This window comes from Patagioenas fasciata, chromosome 1 (genome assembly GCF_037038585.1).
Source record: "Patagioenas fasciata isolate bPatFas1 chromosome 1, bPatFas1.hap1, whole genome shotgun sequence".
NCBI classification, from domain to species: Eukaryota; Metazoa; Chordata; class Aves; order Columbiformes; family Columbidae; genus Patagioenas; species Patagioenas fasciata.
This window is the reverse complement of record NC_092520.1, coordinates 209,410,777-209,431,134: the sequence shown is the minus strand read 5'-3', so window position 1 is coordinate 209,431,134 and position 20,358 is coordinate 209,410,777. Positions and strand designations below refer to the sequence as shown.

The window sequence follows — 20,358 nt, the reverse complement described above, 5'->3', positions numbered from 1 at the left end:
CATATGTCTGAAAATGAGCTTGTGCTCCCTTAATGCCATTTTTTTTACTCAGCTCCAATGGGTGATTTTCTTTTCCTCAGTGCTTAGGATGTAAAGGAGACTGAGACAGGAATGGAAAATTATGATTCTCTAACACTTCCTTTCTCAGTCTGCTCCTAACTTTCTAGTCATACAGATGTTTTCTCTAGGAGCTCCTTTTATATTAGGGCTCTTGAAAGTCACATTCCTATTCCATTCCATTCTACTCTTGAAAAAGTTTTGTGCCAGAAAATAACTCCATCACATCACTAATACACATCGCATGGGTTACTACATTGTGTAGGTCAGCATGTCATGAGTAATGGATGCATATGTGCTGAAGAAATCAAAAAAGCTTCTAAACTTGCAGTCATTTTTAGTTTCTAATGTCCTATCAGGACTCTGAACATTAGTGTTCAGGCCAAAGCCACAACAGCAGAAAAAGATGAATGCTAGTGCAAACTCGTAGGAGCTTAGTCTAAACAAGTAAAACAAAGTGGAGGAAAAAGCTGAGGAAATGGAATACAGATGTGGAAAGATGAGGTGAATAGCCTCATGAGCACACAGTGCAGCTAGATGATGACAAAGCTGGGAAATGAATCAGCTGCACAGCTTCCCAGTTCAAGGCACAACCCAGCAGCTTTAGTGGCTGGCCATACTGGGAACCTATTCTATTTGTTGATCTTTCACAAGTCACTCTAGATAGAAAAAAAAAAAAAAAATAAAAAAAAGGGTTTAAAAACCACTTGTGTGAACTAAAAATGTCTGAGGATTGGCAGGGGGAAAGATATATTTTAAATGTCAGTTGTACCCACCATTGCATATATTGATCATCTCCATGGTCTGGATGACCACCACACAGAGATAGACCAGCCAGTATAAATACCATAGGCACTCATTACAAAACAAATCTTTATTTGTTTACCTTTCAGAACATTAGATCGATCTGCTCTGAACTTTGGTCTTTTCGCAATCATAAGTATTATTGTTTCCTATTCATAGCAACTGCAGAAATAGCAGGGGTACCACTGATGGAAAGACCATGACCTTACTTATTACACCACCTGTGTACTCTTGAGAACCCTATAATTGAAACATTACATGTTGACTCACCTTTTTCTTATGATGTATTGTAACTTCTCAAGGCTAGAGTTTTCAATCATGGATTTTCAGAGCTATATCAGTGGAAGAGATTTTAAATCTATTATACTCTGAGAGAAGCTGGTCGTCCTCGAGAAACTCTCCATGTTTCCCAGTTATTTGATTTCATTAAAAAGAATGTTGTAAACAATTCATTTTTCTATTATAGCTCAGTTCATTCTTGAATAATATTTTACTATAAGGTTTTCTATTAACTGGGAAGAATTCAAAAGTGTAGTTGGGCCATTCAGGACTCCAGCATATCAGCACTGCACCCCCTATTCCCCTCTCAAAGGCCCCTATACCTTTCTTAGACCACATATAGAAACAAAAATATCCTCCCACTACTACTGCATCTTGAAGATGTTATCCCCTATGTTTCACTTACCCCCTGCAAAACCTTTTGCATAGATGCTAAGCTCCTCTTTGCTACTATTCCCAAAAACAGGGAGCCAGGAAAGTGTCTAAGATGTGCTCCTCTGTCATTGCAGCACCAGCCTGTGCCATTTGTCTTCCCAGGAGATACCTCCTGATGGGAAGCAGTCAGACCATCTGCAGATCCTCCTCCAGGACATTCAACCAAAGATTTCATGTGAATAGTGCATTGGTCTGATAAAACCTATTAGTCCTGTGGGGCAAAATTACTATGGAGAGCAAATATGTTTCTAGCTTGACTAACCTGTTTGCCTAAATATGTTTTTGACATTTGGCCCTTATTCTATTAGATGCTTGAAGGATGCCAATAGCCAGAAGGCATTTGTCCCAGTGAACTCCATGAATGCTGCTCATCTCCCAGGGCTCGCTGCAGCCTCGTGTGCACAGCTGAGAGATGGAAGACCACAGAGTGTGGTTCATCTATCTATGGCAGCTTTCCACTCCCATGGGGGAAATCAGCTCGTTTTGCTAGCAGAAATCTTGGTGATCAATGCATTTTTAGTCTGTAGTCCCTACAACCATAGCCAAAAAGGAGGTACTTATAAGGAAAACTGTTTCTATAGCTGTGGGAAATTTATTCCCTCTACACTGATACCTAAAGTAATCCTAATGATAACCAAACAATGCTTTGTGAATTCTGATCACACTGGCTATTTTTTTCCATATTTCATCACTTTATGATAGTTACTTACTAGTTAAAAACACTGCTGAGAAGCATGTCGCCTACTGTAGGAATAGCTGAGGAGAACATGTTACAAGAAGTTCTACAGAAAGCTGTTTGCAGGTGAGAAAAGATATCTGAAATTTTCTCAGATTTTGGAGTGCTTGCTCACCAGATAACTGAAGATCTGCTTACAAAAGCAATTTGAAACACTGATAATCAACTGTTCGGAAGCACTGATATTTCTAGGCTGATATTATAAATGCCCTATCCGTCCTTAAAAACCATCTCCCCATTGCAGGCAGCAGTATCTTCTGCATATTTTGTGGTTCAGTATTGTGGAAGGTTTCCAGAGATTTTCCAAAGAATTGTCAAGAGGACACTAGTTAATATAAAGTCCTATGGAAGAAATGAACTAAAATCTTGGCTTTGACAATTGCCTGACAGGTAAATGGGCAAAAGTTCTACAGTCTCAAGTATAGTTAGGTACTTATCATCTACTGATTCCACAGTGAGTTAGACGCCTGAATAAATTCAGGGATCCCAGTCTGTATCTCCTTATGACAGCTGGAATTCTGTTAAGGATCTCAAACACTTTGAAATCTACTAAGGTAGTAGTAAGAAATTATTATTGATAACAGTTATTAGTGAAAATATTTAATTCCCTTAATTCTTTGAAAAATTCTCTTATTTTTGAGAAGTGGCATATCATTCCTCACCTAAAATTCCTTGCACCACTTCCAGCTTCTTTCATTTTAATAGAAAGATGTTCCAGAACACTGCTTCCATATTTTACATCTTTTAAATAAAGAATGCCTTCTGAAATACTAAAATTATGCTTGGCTTTGGTTACTAAAGAAGTTAACATAAGCTACTTAGATTACTATTATAAAAATGTTATTCAAATGTTTTTACTAATTTGAGTCCATATAGAGAACTTGACATGAATGGTTTTTGTTCTTCAAGTTCTTCTTGACCTGCATAATCCTTTGGTTTAAATTCTTGAGGGAACATAAAAGCACATTAAAGAAATCGTGCTCTGTATATAAATATTTTTCATTATTTGCATAACCTATTCCTGGTATTCCTATCATGCATTGGTTTCTTCTTTCACAAAAATTTTTCTTCAAATCCGAAAAATATATAGCCTCAAATCATGAAGGACTAAAGTTTGACAATGTGTTAAAATGCTTTCACAGCAGTAATTTAAAATAGACTGTACCAGTTGCTACTTTTTCTGTCAACTGTAAGATTACAAAAGATTTGCAAAGGGGAAAAAGTACACCCTGCCTTTTTTGCTGGCCTATGTACGATTTTCTAACTGCTTTCTAAATAAAATAAAATAAAATTAAATTAAATTAAATTAAACTAAATTTAAAAGAATTAAAGGAAATAATTTTTAAAAAATCACCACAGTAAGAATAAGAGAAGTCTCAGAAGTTATCAGAGAACTACAGAAATCAACATTTAACTGGAGACAAAGTACAAATTTTGAAGAATATTTTGCTACCAAAGTAGCAAAACCAGATTGAGGAAAGGGAGGAGACATTTACCATGTTCACAGAGCCATGAATATGCAAATATAATGCATCCTCCCACAACATGGCTCCTTCCTCAACTAGAGTTTAACCCACATAACACTGTTTGTGAATAGGTTGCTGCTATTGAAGAAGTTAATGGTTCTGGAATTTTTAGTTAATCAGTAGAAATTCCCATTTTCAGATATTCTAGTATTCATTCTCATAGACAATTATCCTCAGGAGTATTATAATGGTTTGTAGTCCTCAGTTGATGGTAATTATGGATGAAAAATATTTCAGATGAAAGAGAGATGGAGATTGAGTGGATTGAGCAAGGTCACTGCAGTGATCTAGGGATTAAAATACCAGTCCAATTCCCACCTCATTGCAAAATATATTCATTTCTATAGTGTATTCTTCCCTTGAAAACACAAGCCAAAAATATTGCTGTGCAACGTTTCCTTTACTGTGGGAGTGTGGTAGTGTACTGCCACCCTCTGCTGGAATATACATGGACCAAACCATTACTCCACCTCCCCATGCCTATTTAGAAAGAGCAGTATGGATTGCATTGTGTTTTTCTTGTCAGACACAGGAAAAAAATAAGGAAAGTGGAAGTTCAATTTGAGATCATGTTTAAAAAAAAAAAGTTTTGAAACTGTAATAAATTTTATTACAAGACTAATGTACACTAAGTATATAAAATTCAGTTCCTACAACTCTTCCAAAGCAATGGTAAGTGGAGTTTGGTCAGGGAGCTTTGGTGTTACTAGTTGCAGAGCTGTTGACCTCTAGGGATTCCTTGGTTACTTCAAACTGTGCAAGCATTATGAAAGGACTTAGACAAGCTTCCAGTTATGACTTTTTTGCAACACTTCTAAACCCCGCTAGAGAACAACTAAAAGCAGAAAGAGACACAAGTTCAGTTCCTGGCCTTTTTTTAAATGAACCAAGGTCTACTTGATATTATTTAGGTTATAAGCCAGAATTTTGTGCTTTGTTACAGTGGAATTGGACCAAATCTTTTGAGTTATAAAAGCAAATAATGGGTGTAATGAGATGGACAGCAATAAATTATTTAAATAAGATCAAGGGATCAACAACTTTACCTATATGTTTGTCCTACAGAGGTATGATAATGCGTATGTTTTTAAATGCAAGTGATGAAACTGGGTACTTCCATTTTGTCCAGTTTAGTGGTTTAAAGACAGGTAAACAACACCCAGTCCTCTCTGAGTACCAGACTTCTCAAAAATATTTAAACCAAACACCAAGGGTATGAAAAGGACTAGTCTCTTCTGAAAACTTCGGTTTATTTTTCCATCACCACTAACGCAGAGCATGAGCTCAGGTTTTTTTTTTTTTTTTTTTAAAAAAAAAAAAAAGAAAAAGAAAAAAAGCTATTGAGATCAAATTCTGACCATATGGGAGTTACAAGAAGATCTCAGTGCAAGAATATTCCATCATGTTAATTGATTACTGCAATATGTTGCACATGAAGAGAAGGAAGGAAAAAGAATGTTATGAAGATGTTCCAGCAGGTCTCGTCTGAGTAATGTGGATCACTAAGGATTTATTGCCCAAGAATTTACTGCCTTTATTCACAGTTGACTCTGATTTAAATATCTGATCCAGATTCTTGAAACAAATGGTAGACAAAACCTTGACTGTACTTGAGCTAGGTTCTTTAGAAAATAAAGTTAACTATTATAAGCAATACTTGGTTTATCTAAGACAATCAGATCTTTACACCTAACAGTCCACAGCTGATTTACTATACTGATTTAAATGGTAGTCTGACATGCACTATGATAGTTTCATTTTCATAGTCTATGTATGACCACCTAAGATTTTTTTCACTGGTAATATTTGACAACTTGGATTTATATTAGCTAAGCAAAAATAGAAGGCATTATTTTGTGCAATCACCTCATGATAAAGTGTTGTTCACATTTATTATTTGTTATTATTTCTGTCTAAAAAGATATTCATTCTCTGTGTTTGATGTTTGAAGCTTACATAGATGCAGGGGCCGGGGGGGGGGAAGAAAAACTGTAGTGTAAACAAGTGAAAAAACATTACAATTTGGGAGGGAAAGTGTAGCATAAAGAGAAAGTTGGGTTAACATTAAAGCACAGTATTTCATTGTCTTCACTAGTAATTTGGAATTTAAAATCAATTCAAATTACTAACACAGGAGAGCTTTCAATAAAATCAAAGTTGACTGGACTTATGAGTCATCTGTGCCATACACTGAAGCTTAACTGCATTACTGCGGTCAAAGTACTGAATTAAAGGGAGTCAGAAGGGGGACATGGGAGGAGACACAAGAGGTATAACCTCTAAAACCTCTATAAATCTAACGTTCCACCTTCCTACTGCCATCATTAGATTCCTACTCTGCCACAGAATAGTCTCAGGTAAGGCTTTAGCATTTGACAAATAAAGGCAATTTGAGGATTTTATACTTGTGGATACAATGTTGGACTCACTGTGTGACTGAAAAGCATTTTTCTTGTAAATCAAATATTACCTTGGAAAATAACAATACTGGCAAATGAAACCAGTGAGGTGCCACACAAGACTGCAGTTCTGCTTTAATCGTGTAGCTCTTTGAGAATTTAAAGCTTTTAATCATGCCAGGCTGCCACGTTTTGGGTTAAAATTCATGGGAATTTACAGGTATTATTTTGGCCACTGGAGAGCTCACTTACTGATACAACAGGGACTCTATTGAAATCATGGAAACTTTTTGCATTATTATTTTTGAATGCATTAAATAACTGCAAAGCTCATACTTACCTGAGTTCATATGTGAAAAAGTTAATGAAAAATAGGCTTAATTTGCAATGGTTTTGCTTCTTTTGCTCTTCTTTTTTTTGTGGTCTGTGCTATGCAATAGCAAGTGATTCAGTGTAAAACCAGCATATTTTTATTTCTTCATATCTTCATAGAAATAGCTTGCGTTGACTTTTGTATTAGTGGTTTAACCTTGAATTAATAAAGGCATAAATGAGTTTTCACGTCTCTGCCGTTTTTAGTATCCAGTTTAGGTCAATGTGGTCTTATGACAAGATACAGGACAACAATTAACTGCTCAGAGTCTCATTCAATAAGGTAGTTTTTTATCTTTCAGACAAATTATCAAATAACTACCTATCAGACACCAGTCTGAAATACAAAACCAAAGCCATGAAAAACTAGTCTTGTTCTTTTTTTCCTCCTAGGTTTAAGGAGAAACCTAAAGACTGGCAGCAAATATTGAGGGTTATTTATATTTTTCTCCCCCTACTCTGTATGTTTGTAGTTACGTAGCACTGAAAAGCTTCAGAAACCAATAGGGGCAGACAATGTATACAGCACACCATTACTGATACATAACAAAACAAAATTAGAAAATACTACTGTTGTGGTTTAACCCCAGCCGGCAACTGAGCACCACACAGCCACACACTCACTCCCCCGCAGTGGGACGGGGAGAGAATCAGAAGAGTTAAAGGTTGAAAACTCATGGGTTGAGATAAAGACAGTTTAATAAGAAGCTTCACACACTAACCAAGCAAAACAAGGAATTCATTCACTACTTCCCATCAGCAAGGAGGTGTTCAGCCATCTCCAGGAAGGCCGGGCTCCGTAATCTGTAGCAGTTACTCGGGAAGACAAAGCATCATTAACTCTAAACATCCCTCCCTTCCTTCTCCTTCCCTCAGCTTCATATACTGAGCATGACATCATACGGTATGGAATTTTCCTTTTGTAAGCCGGGATCAGCTGTCCCAGCTGTGTCCCCTCACAACTTTTTGTGCACCACCAGCCTACTCACTGGTGGGGTGGTGTGAGGAGTCAAAAATGCCTCAACTCTGTGTAAGCATTGCTTAGCAATAATGAAAAAAAATCCATTTATTATCAGCACTGTTTCCAGCAGAAATCCAAAACATAGTCCCATAATAGCTACTATGAAGAAAATTAGTTCTATTCCAGTCAAAACCAGCACAGGTACCAACTAGCTACTATTGCAAATAAAGACTGGAAAGATGTGCTTTGGTTTTATGAGCATGTAAGTCTGATTTTACGGAATGCACTTCATGAAAGTCTAAGCCTTTTGAATATTCCTTCAGCAGTTACATTCCTTCTATTGACAAATCTTTTAAACACATTATGCAAGCATCACTTCATGCAAATCAGATATTCAGAGGTGCCATGTGAGAACACATGCATTAGAACCAAATCCACCAGAATGATGGGGATAAACAAGTGTTGCCAAATCATAGGAAAATCAGAACAGTTTTTAAAAGGCAGTCTTTCTAGAATGTAGATTCATTTCTTCATAACACCATTTTCCAGAAGGATTTATTTCCGAGTATCAGGTTTTGAGTTCATCTTAGTTCTTAAATCTGAACTCAAGACTGTCAGATATTTGAAAAGATATTTGAAAAGCCATCTATTTCTCAGACATTTAAACTAACCAATTCATGGATATGCATGGCTTGTAAACCTACTTCCATATACCAATCTTAATGAGATTTTGCTCTTCAGCCTTCTAGTTATGGGCAAAACAATCTAGTTTTGTGACTCCAGTGTATATGCCTTGAATGTGAAATAAACTTGCACATTTCTGTCCCTCACTTTTGTATTTGGGTGACAATTTATGCAGAGAAATACAGTTTTAAAGTGGTAATAAAATCACATTAAACCTACTTAGTTTTCGGTATTTCATGTATTTTCAGTTGTGTGCAACCATATAAAATGTACTGAAGTGTCTGTCTAGAAAACAGAATTCTCAGAAAATTGCTATATAATTGTTAACAGCAGTTGTGCCCACAATATACCCCATTTAATATGGAATAGAGGATGTATAAGATATTTCCAGTGAAAATATAATGTCAAACAGCACAGCACATTTTATATTTCTCTCAAGGTGTCAAAATTGTTAATTCATCAAATTCAATTCGTTGAGTATAAAGGATCATATCACCATAATTCTTGTCCTTTAACTTTTAACAGTTACGAATTGTTAGCACTATGAAGTTGCTTATGTATTGCCTGAGAACTCATTTTAATACTCCCTAAGTGCTTGCTATGGACAGGTTTACATGACTACCAGTGCCTGAGCAACTGCATTCAGTTGAACTACTCTTGCCAGCTGACCCATATTATCTCATCTTCTGCATGTTCCACTTCTGAGCCATTTGTAAAACAAGGCAGATAGTATTAAATCACTACTGTGTTAGTTTAACACATTTTAATTTGCATATACAAGAGGTGGTGAGTGCAGTAGAAGTTTATCATGCAACCATCATTTGCGGTGAGCAACAACATTTGAGCACTGGACTAGATGACTTCCAGAGATTCCTTCCACCCTATTTTTTTTTTCAGTCTGGGATTCTATGAATTACGTATTTTAGTGACTAAATCACATCAAAGATTTGCAAACAGTGAACTCTGGTAACCAGAACATCTCAGTTGGAGTAATCATTGCTGTGCTGATGTTATGATACCTCTATTGAGAAGAAACTCTGATTTGAAAGGAAAGGGATTCCAATCACCAATAGATCAGGTGCCTACACAAAAGGGTTATATCTGTAGCCTAGACCAGCTAGCCAGCTATTTCCCTGAACTCCATGTAGCTTTTAGTGCTGCCAAAGAATTTCTTAAAGCTTCCCTGAAGCAAGAATAAATTGTTGAGGAAGGAAATATGGGAAGGGGAATATTACAAATCTCACTGGTGAGGTAGAAGCTATAGGGAGGTAGATTATAACCCAAGGTTTATAGGTTTAAAGCTCTAGATTTGTTATTGGACAATTTATATATTTTATAATAACGTTGCTTTTCCTTCATAGACTTGTGGCCTCAACCAGTTCTGAGCAAAAGCCTGACTCTATCTGTCTGAACTATGAAAGCTGACCCAAAACCAGAGATTTTCCTGTCACAGTTACAGTGGGAAGCCCAAACCAGACAAGTCAAATGACTCAGAGAACTTAGTCCCAGACCTGTAACACTGCCTTACCTCATGCTTATTGAGAGTTAGAAATACCCATGCTTTGCAAAATTAAACTAAATTAAAATGAGTTTGTTATTGATTTAAAAGATTCAAAAACTTTAGAATCACATGCAGAATGTTCACAGTGTGAGTCACAAATTGAATTCATTCTTTTCAAATAAAAGTCTCCATTCAGGGAAAGAAAATCAATTTTTTGAACGTAGTCGGCAGGCAGATCAATTTGTAGTAGAGCTGTTGTTCAAGGAATGTCAGAGGCCCTTATTGGCCACGTCTAAAAAAAAGTATGTTTGATTTAATTTTAAAAAGTTAAATAATGTAAATTACATTCCCATCTGATTTCTGGTGTAAGTCTGTCAAAGACTTGGACTGCACCAAAGGAATCAGTTCACAGTTGTTTTGTGGAGTGTTTATTTATTAATAGCGTGGTTTAACCTCCATTATGTTGTATTGAAGAACCCATTTGACAGTTTGGTTCTGTGTAGGCAGGCAATGAAGATGATGGACCCTGCATTAGGTGACAGGACATACTGGACAGAGAGGAGGCAAATGGGAAAGGCCAGGAATGGATATACATTAAGTGAACAACCAGAAGAAGAGGAAAAAGGATTTTTTTTGGTCCATGGATCACTTAATTAATAAAAGAGGAAACAACTCCACCACACCAGAAGTAGCTTGCCATCTCACTTCTTAGTAGCTTATGTGGGACGAGTAAGAAATGCCTTCATAACACATCTTTTACCTAAATATTTACTGTGATAATTACGTGTATGGTACATACGTGGTCTCTGGACCAAACCTGAATGGAACTTGAGCAGTAGCGGTAGAAGATGGAACACTGGTAGAGAGCTTGACCGAAGTAAATTGTCACAAGGTCAGAATCCTAGATACGAAGCACACTACTAAAAATCCAAGGCAATAAGCTGCTTGAGAACTTTAATGTGGACATATTTGATTTCATTTTGTGAGCCCTTCAAGCCACAAAACTGTGTACCCAGACACATACACACATACACATACACCAAAACCAAACCAAAGCAATGCCACACACTCACAAAACAAACAAACAAACAAACAAACAAACAAACAAACAAACAAACAGTGTAAGAAACATTATATTGCATTATATTAAAATTTTGAGGTTAATGTTTACTTATTCAGTATTTTTAGCTCAAGTCTTAGGTTTCAAACCAGTGTAAAATTACTTTGAGTGCTTATACGGCCTTTTTCTTCTAGATTCAGGCTGCAAATGGAAGCAGGAGAAATAACAGTGTTAGGCCAGCCTGACATTATGTATGCTCCAAAAAGAAGTATAAACTACTAGAAATCTCTTGGGAAAATCCTTAGTATTTACACCTCTCTTTTTAGCATTTTCAGGTTGAATAACTTTAAGACAAACAGCAAAACTCCAAACATTTGTGACACAAGTCACAGCTTACCTTGTCTGCTTTTGGGGTTTCCTATCTCCAACATTTAGCTGAAGATCTTCACTGGCTCCATATTCAAGTAGGATTATGCTCTCCAAAGTGCTCTGAATCAGAAACCCAGAGTTTATGACTAGGGTAGCCTGAGAGACTATATCTTTATCACACTTCTTTCTAATCTGATCTGAAGCTGGAAACCAGATGCAATGCTAGTTTGTATTTAAATTAGCAAAAAAGAAATAATCTGTTTTAAATATTTTGTTTCGACTGGACAACGGTGATTTTCTGTGTTGCTCCTATCCAAATACTATGCATTCCCTACTTTATGGAGGTAATAATCTTCCAAAAGAGCCATTGGCTCAGGTTTAATCAGAACTCTGTTTCTCAGATAGGATAACATCATTTTCTGCAATGAGACACCAACCCAATCACCATAGGATTAATAACAGTACATACCACTTGGTACATCAATAATTTTCTTTCCACGCAGCTTGGATGGTCAAAGCCTGCTTAGTACCTGGGTCACAGCTATGGTTCAGTAGCTACATACACACTAGTGACCAAAAGAAAGAAAATTCAGTCCAGTCATTTTATGCCTTTTTGAGTCTCACAATATTGTCAGCATGTTTAACTTTTGCTTCCTAAATATAGAGTAGATACATCAAGTGACTATTAAGAAACTGCCTATTTTTTTTTGTTTTGTTTACATATATGCCTGAAGTGGAGCATGCAAATAAACCTTTTGAAGTTGTAGAGAATTTGCATGTGACACTATACATATGCTTTACCACTGTGCTTTATGGAACTGCTAATGATTTTTGTCCTGACCATTTTAATGCCCATTTTAGCATCTGTCATGCATGAAATTCCTCTTACTGACAGACTTATGTGGATAATCTGGCATTTAACTCCTATCTTTGCTGAGTCAGGTGCATTTTGCTTTCATCTCTATTTTAAGCCAATACATGTTCGGTGATTACCTTTATCAATTTCCCTGCACTAAATCGGAGAATATTCACTGAGTAAACTGCACCATAAACAACCTGTTTGGTACATAGATAAGAACGGAATCCTTTTAATCCCAACTTGTTATTACTTCAAACCCCAAATGTGTAATTTATGATCAAAGCCTGAATTCTTGTCATAAACGCAATTCAATAACAAGGAAAACCTGAATGATTTTCAGATAAACAGAATCAAACTAAATCAATGTAAATCTATAACTATTTGTCTCACATCATTTAGTGTATTTAATTTCATTTGGTATTTTTCTTTGTTAGGTCTACAAATAGAAAGAGTTCAAGGTGTTAATCAGCTGAACAGGTAAGAGTCAAGTTTTCCATAAGGCTTTAGAATTTTGTTTTAATTATTCTATTTTTCCACTATCTGCAATTCAAGGTTAAAACAAATTTATAATATAATATTATTATTTAGTTATCAGATCTTGTTTCCAATTTCTGTAATCTTGTTTACACCAGTTTTTCGTATTCATTTCTCTGCATTTTATTTTCTTTTAGGCAAGTTTCATACTGTCTTTCAGTTATTTCTTACACATTTAACACTTGATGTTTTCCTTGTTTCAACTAAAAGAAATACCTCAGGATTATCAATAAAACATTAGTTAATTGTTAAAAAAAAAAAAAAGTAAAAATCCTTCAGTTTGATGTGAATTGAAACGTTGGGATTAAAAGTAGCAGCGAAAGTATGGGATAGATCAGCAGTATGAACACACAAAGTATGTTGCCCAGAGTTCAGAACAGAATTTCTGTATTCTCTGTTCTTCACTTAAACATACACAGGTGCACTTAAATATGCACAGCTGCATCTTTACTGTAGTCTGCCTGTGTTCGTGTAAACTTTATCAATGCTATTTGGTTGATACCTGAAACAGAATAGTGAACTACCAACCTGTGGTTAAATTATATTTTTTCTTTCTGTAATTAAAGTTTAATTACAATTTTAAAGGGCTGAAAAGCTAGAAGAAAAATGACGGTAAGCATAAATATTTATTTGACCATTATTTAGTAAATACATAAATCTTTTCTTCTTTTCTTAGATATTCATCTCTTTTCAACAGAATAACACGGAGTAGGTAAGTTACAATGATAAATTATTCTTTCCAGTTTCATATTCTATTTATAATCTTTTCATCCATTAGAGGTTTTAATTTGTTTTGGGTTTTTGGTTTTCATGCTCTCATGTATTTTTTAAGAAATAATTTATTACAATTCATATTTCTTTCTTTTCAAAATTATAATCCAATTACTTTCTCAGTAAACAAGAATTCCTCCTTTTTATGTGAAATGAACTACCAGCAAAAGTGGTTTCTGATTAGACAAGCTAATATTGAAAGGACAGAAAGAATCAAGCAATGAACTGGATAAAAATAATAATGGAGCATACCTTGTTAGATAACAAATGGAACAGACTTTAGAGACAATTAATGCAGGAGGTACTTAATGCTGAGATATGTTAAACAAGCTTTGTCTTATTTATTTGCTGCTATAAATCATAGTTAATTTCCTTAAATAACATACTCTAACCACCTAGCTAAAAACATCGCATTTCTGTAAACACATGCTAGTGTAACTCTGTGTTCTGGAAACCTGAGCACCTGTTGTAGGAGGGGGGGGGGGTGTATTTATATATGTGTATATAGATATAAAATAGATAGACAGATAGATACATACATACGTATGTACATAGATGCACAGATAGATGAAAAGATAAACAGTTGTTCAATTGATACAGTAAGGGAAAGTCGTCTGACAACATTCAGGAAGAATACTGTAGGAAAATGTTTGGTAACTTCATCCAACAGATAAACATGGTTTCTTTTACAGTAGGTTTCCAAATGACTAAATTTAAAGACTGCAAGCCATTACATGCAGGGCTTGATTCGGGTTCAAGTCTTACACTAAAATAGCCATTTTTATTTGCTGTTGGAAAAATTGTATCAGTCATGTGGTCTGAGTGATATTTTTTCCTACGTTGTCTCTTTGCTGTATGTAGCAAACTTCTGTTTTTAAGAAATATAAAAAGGGACTTGATGTAAAAGCCAGAATGGTAGACTTTTGATTAAAAATCAAACAAACAAAAACCCCAAAACTCTTACTTTTATGTACTGTGTACATATTTCTAGAGAAAGAATCAAGTTAGTATTAAAAATATCTCTGACCTATATTAATGACTTGGCCCTTCCAATGGAAGCAATTTTCCAAGTCCGAACTTTGTCAAACTCCATAGGTCAAGAGTAAACAATTTCAGTTTTTAGGACTCTATAAATCTGTACAATATAATCAAAATAAAATTTCAAGTTTTTTAGTACAGATGGATGATCCTGACTGTATCTGTTCAGCATTTGATTCAGCAGTTAAGCAATTGACAATTTATTTAGGAAAGATAATTTGTAGGTGCATATCCATGTAGTGCATGTCTGATGTTTTTTCTTTTCTTTGGAGCTAGAGAAATTTTACATAAGACCTGTTTTTTCCACCCTTACAAAATAATTTTTCTTTATCTTCTCTTAGAAAAAATACTTTTTTGGGCAATTTTCAAGAGTGCTTTCAAAGAGTAGAGAAACACTATGTGCAACTATTAAGAAATCAGAGTTTGACATAATTCTCTGACTTTATATTATATGATTGCATTTTGCACCAAACAACAAAACTTATTGCTGTGAAAAATTCAGTTATAATGCTATTTCTTGAACAATTGCCTTTGACTAGAAAGCTGCTGAAGCAAGCAGATGATACACAATGGTTTAAAAAGGAACTGGACAAGGTTATAGGAAGTCAAGATGTTCCTCAGCAACACTCAACTATGAAGGGTTTAGATAATGCATCATTTTCTCTGGAAACATGAGGACCTCGTATGATTTTGGGGACAAATGACACCAAGGAGTCAATGCAGGACTTCAGGAGCAGAAGCAGGCACCATGGATGGTTAAAGATACTGTCCTCCAGGCTACTTATGGTCCCAATCCAATATTTACTGCCAGATTGATCCATCTTCCTCTTTCTGTGGGTCTGTCTCATTAGTAAGTATTGTGTTGCTTCCTGTTTGTCTTGTGATCTCTGAACATCTCAGTGTCACATAGGAAAACAATACTATAAAAAACTTTCAACAGTTCCACAAGGAGGATTCAGTCCTCTCAGCACCTTTCTGGGTTCTTATTCTCTTCTATGAAACTAGTTGAAATGGAAACAGAGTCCTCCTCCATGTAGCCAGTCCTGATCTGGGGCAGCCAGGTTCTTCCCAGCAGTGAGGAACATCTAGAGAGGAGTTGTTTTAGAGAGAAATGTGTCAGGCACTTTGCCTCATTGTCCTCCACTTAAATCAATCTTACCATCTCAAGTCTGAGGAGCAACTCTTTACACTTAAGTTGGAATGGTGTGTGACTGCTTATAAATATATAATAATATATAATAAGTATGTTCAACCGCTAGCATAGTATCCAGTCTGTGTGGAAGAAAATATTTTATTTTAAAAGTCTGATGATTTTTAAACATGTCAGTAGAAAGGTAACAAATACCACCAGTACCATAAACAGCTAACTTCTAGTATTGAAGAAGGGAAGGGAATCAAAGGTCTTTGTCTCTTTCTAACAAATATTGTAGGTACTATTTTTTTAAACCAAGGACTGCAATCATTGTGCAGGCCCACATGCTGTGACAGTATTCAGAATAAACTCTTCACCTGTGTTCTTACAAATTGTGTGAAACGGATCCTTTTGCTTTTATTTGTGCTGCAAACTTCAGTTTTATATAATGTTTTAACATTAAAAACTTCAATAGTTTTATTTTATTTTTCAGTACTCAGGCAACTAGTGATGTGGATGTTAATTCTTCTTGGTGACTGTTAATCTGCTTCTAAGCATTCCCTGTACTAAAACTTTTTTATTTACTTCCACACACTCCCCCTTATCCACTTGCTTTCAAAGATTATATACTATCAACAAATCCCTCTTATCTCTCATGTCTGTATCTGGAAATAATCTCTAACCATCTTCTCTCCTTTGCTCAGCCAAATTGCACCTTAATACTGAGACACAGAAACAATTCCATAGCTTTGAAACCTGAAATGCCTTTCTCTGGTTTGTGCCTTTCTCCAGCCACCAAATCCAGCATTTCCAGGTGTCTGTTATTCATGCTGTACTGCATATCTAGATTTACGGTCACTCTCATTTTTCTACTTGTTCCTTCCTCTACTACATTAGGTTCCCTTTTGTCATGGTTTTCTGGATGTACACTGCCAGAAGAGTGCAAGATGTGCAAGGCTATGCTGGGAGGCAAAGCCAAGCCCAGACCACAAATCTCTGGTACCTCAGTACAGGGCATGAAGTTGGGTTTGCAATATATGTGATGATAAGACTTTGGGGTATTGTTGAATAGCACTACCATTCTTTGCTTATGAACCCTTGCCTAATTTTGTATCATTTTTCATCTCTTCTGCTCTCATTTTTCCATTGTGATTTCCCCTTCAGAGCTCCTTGCTTACTGGCCTTGTGATTTCTCTTAGAGTATCCACTCCTATCCTGTGACTACCCTACTTATTAATAGAGCTTATTTTTATATGAATTAGAGTCTTTCTGCATTTCAGAAATCCAAGAAACATCAGAGAACCACTCCATCCGAGAACCACTGCACAAATGCCATTACAATTGAGTGCCACACGTGTTAAATATGACTGAATCTCATCTTGCCTGCCTGTTCCTGTTCACTCTCCTTACATACGTATTCAGTAAAGAACAAAAGTGAAAGACTAGTCATATAGTTTTTTGGAAAGATGGGTTTTGGTCAAGATAGTCATGGTATAATTCTGCATGTTTTAATTGTAAGTTATATTTTCATTTCTCATGGTAGACGTTTCCAGGAAAAATACTTTTGCCTTCTCATGTTTGAATCAGGTCCTCCAAGCAGCTCTAATGTGACCCAATTTAGTAGTTAATGTAATATTAACTTTGATTTAATTTTTGGGTTTATTTTGGCCTCAGGTTATGTGTAGTCCATGCTACCACATGGCAAAAGATTTAACACATAGGCAGATTGTCTTTTAACTTTCAGCTGTTTTAAGACACGTGCAATGAAGTATATGGGAAGGGATGGAGATAAGTGTTGGAGCACAATTGTATCACTCCCATGGAAACACAAAGCATGATGTGTTGCAGTTTTAGCCTGAATCAGCAGGAGAGACAAGGGTAGAAAGATATCTGAGTGCAGAAAACTTGGCAATGGGGGGTAAGAACCATCGTAGGAGGAGAAAAAGTGTTGAAGGCAGGTTGTAACATGAAAAAGCTGTGATTTCAGACACTTAATGAATCAAACCCCCTCCAGCATCCCTCTGTGATGGAACCTGAGGACCAGGTTGGTCTCTGGGGAATGATGGTGAATGATCTAGCAAGGAGACAATGAAGATTTCGAGGCTTGCCTGTATTTCATTAGAAAGGTGAGCAAAATCAGCACATTTCCTGAGAAACGGTTCTGTATTGATGAACCGGCATTTTCTGTAAGAAGGCAAATATTCTGTTGACAGTTTTGATCAGCTCTATTTTCAGTATGAAGGGATCCTATGTTACTTCTCTCTGTCATATCCGCTCTGGTCCTTGATGCAGGAATTGTCATCTTTAGTTATATTTGCGTGTTGCCTGCAGCACTGGCTGGAAGCTATAGACCACAGCACAAATAAGCATAGAAATTGAGAGACCTAAGGTGTTTTCATTTCTGTGCCTATCTAATTGATGGCCTCCGTAATTAAAGGTGCCAAAAATCTATATTGTCACATCACAGATCAACCCCAAACAAGTGAACCATGTGCCACATTCCAGGTTATCTTTGGTGTTGCTGGCATAGGAATATACTACAGCAAAACCTCAAGTTATCGAATGTGGATAGTTTGTACCCAAGCAAAGTATAATCACAAGTGATGAGATTGTTCTCCTTTCCTTTGTGGCAAAGCTGATTTAAATTTAAGTTTAGTTCACTCTTTTTAATTTATTTCTCCTTTCAATTTCCTCTTTTCATATAGGGGAAATTATGATCTTATGAAGCTGACAGTAAATGATCAAACAATATTGAACAACCTAATGAAAATCTTAGGCAAAAGTCATTGTGAATTAGGTATTTGCTAAACTGACAACACAAGCCTTTGTAAACCTGATATTGTTCTTATGTAAACTCATGAATGGAGACTTTCTCAAATAAATTACTTAACAGCATCAGAGAGTCATTGGCTGTGTAAATATATCCCAGGGGCGCATAATAAGATTCCTGAATTTAAATGTTCAATAGAACTTCATATTTGTCACCTTTACTAACGAGTTTTTCCTTATGAAATCATTATTAGCATGAAAAAGTTAAATTTTGTATCTAATTTCTTGAATTAATGCTGTTTGAAGACCCTAAGGGTTTGAAAGTTCTTTCACTAGAATTCATCATTTACATAATTTTCATAGCCCCAGTCCTTTGCTCTCAACTATGAATGCACATTGTGATTTTTTTACACATTAGCACAGCAACTTCTATTTTTCTCTACACAAAACAATTAACAGAAGAATAACAGGTAATAAACATTTTTAATCTTTAATGTTACGTTAACAGTGAAGTGCCATATTTCATGCTTTCGCAACAACACTGCCTGCTGAATGAAGCCTTACTGGTTCCTCGCTATGAAGATATTTGATTAGAAAAGGAAAAACAATTGAGTTATTTGAGATCAGTGGAGCTTTCCATCATTTCCTGCTTGAGATACTTGTGAGTGCACAGCAGCACAGTCAGATTTTTAAGCAGACTAGACAGTTTATCAACTCTACATTATCATAGTTCAGTCATGATCTATGCAAGAGATGCTAACTTGATATATTTAGTTTTGTGGTTAATATAGCTGATTAGACTGAAATTGTGTTATTTTCATAAGCCCAAACTTTGGACACCAATGCAACACAGCTTTCGACCAAAATATCTCTTGACATTAACCCCTCCTCTGCGTATTGTTGCTAATATTATTAGTACTGCAGGTCTTTGTGAACTCAGAGTCATAGACATACAGTAGGCTTCAGACAAAGGTCTAGGACAGAGCTAAACCTGAAAAATACTGTCAAAGTAGTGACAAAGATAGACCTAATATCTGGGTGGTGCAGATTTAGCGTAACAATCACAGTGGAATTACAACAGTTCAGACAGTATTTGGAATGGAAAAGCTGAACTTAGCTCTGTGTTGAGGCTAAACTTGTTTGACAACAACTAGTTCCATCCAGTGATTTACTACAGACTACAAATCAATTTTACATTGTAGACATACCCACCGTTCCTCAGTCTAACAATGTGGATTTTTTTTTTTTTGTAATTTTTATTATTCTGCCTACCTATGCATAGTGAAAAGGCAAATGACACAATCTGGTTTGTGACAAACTTTTGATTAGGATTCAATGTGAGGTTAATATTGTGCTTTTAAGTCTACACTTTTAATCCATTTATGGGTATCTAAAATGCTGTTGTACCCACATAAGATGCACCGACCCTTCCCTGGCTGTGATAGGAACTTACACACCTAATACACTAACTACTTCTGTATTTTTGACCTTTCAAGTCTAAATCTGGAGCTGAATGTGACCCTCTGAGTTTCATTAATTTGCTCATACTGTTATGCCTATTAGCATTTGAGAAAGCATAAGTTACTTGAGAAATCCTCATGGGGTCAACATAGATTCTGTAGGATGTATGGCAGTCCAGTGGCTTTCTGGACTGGTTACCATGTGCCAGACCCTATTGCAACTGCTATTGCCCTGTGCATGTTATTTAGGTAACCAAATTAGTTCTCTGTGTCTCAAGAGTCATGTTCTCTTATGATAAAAGTGTTAATACCACCTCCTTACACCAGCCCTGGAAGTAGTTTGCCCTACCTCAATTCAAAATGGAGAATCAGCTTCATAAAGTTTAAACCGAACGCAATTAACGTGCATTGCTAAATGCCATGAAATACGGTGAACACTGATGGGTATTTTAAGCCAAGCTAATTTGCCTCAGACTTCCTCCAATCTTTTTAAAAGTTTCTGCAAACACACACTTGTTATTCTGTAGAATGAAAACCAAACAAAACAAAAAAATCTGTTTTTTTTTTTCTCTCTAGCCACAAAATGTCTAGAAAGAGCTTTTAGGAGCATTG

At 35.9% G+C, this 20,358-nt stretch overlaps 1 protein-coding gene across 1 annotated transcript in view; it reads left to right on the top strand.

The window, feature by feature from the left end:
• Positions 1 to 20,358, top strand: part of CELF2 (CUGBP Elav-like family member 2) — a 558,210-nt gene that overhangs the window by 92,491 nt on the left and 445,361 nt on the right. Inside the window, exons 3-4 of the mRNA XM_071803529.1 lie at positions 12,477 to 12,519; positions 13,253 to 13,288. The gene's annotated coding sequence lies outside the window, so the exon portion shown is untranslated. The remainder of the gene's footprint in view (positions 1 to 12,476; positions 12,520 to 13,252; positions 13,289 to 20,358) is intronic.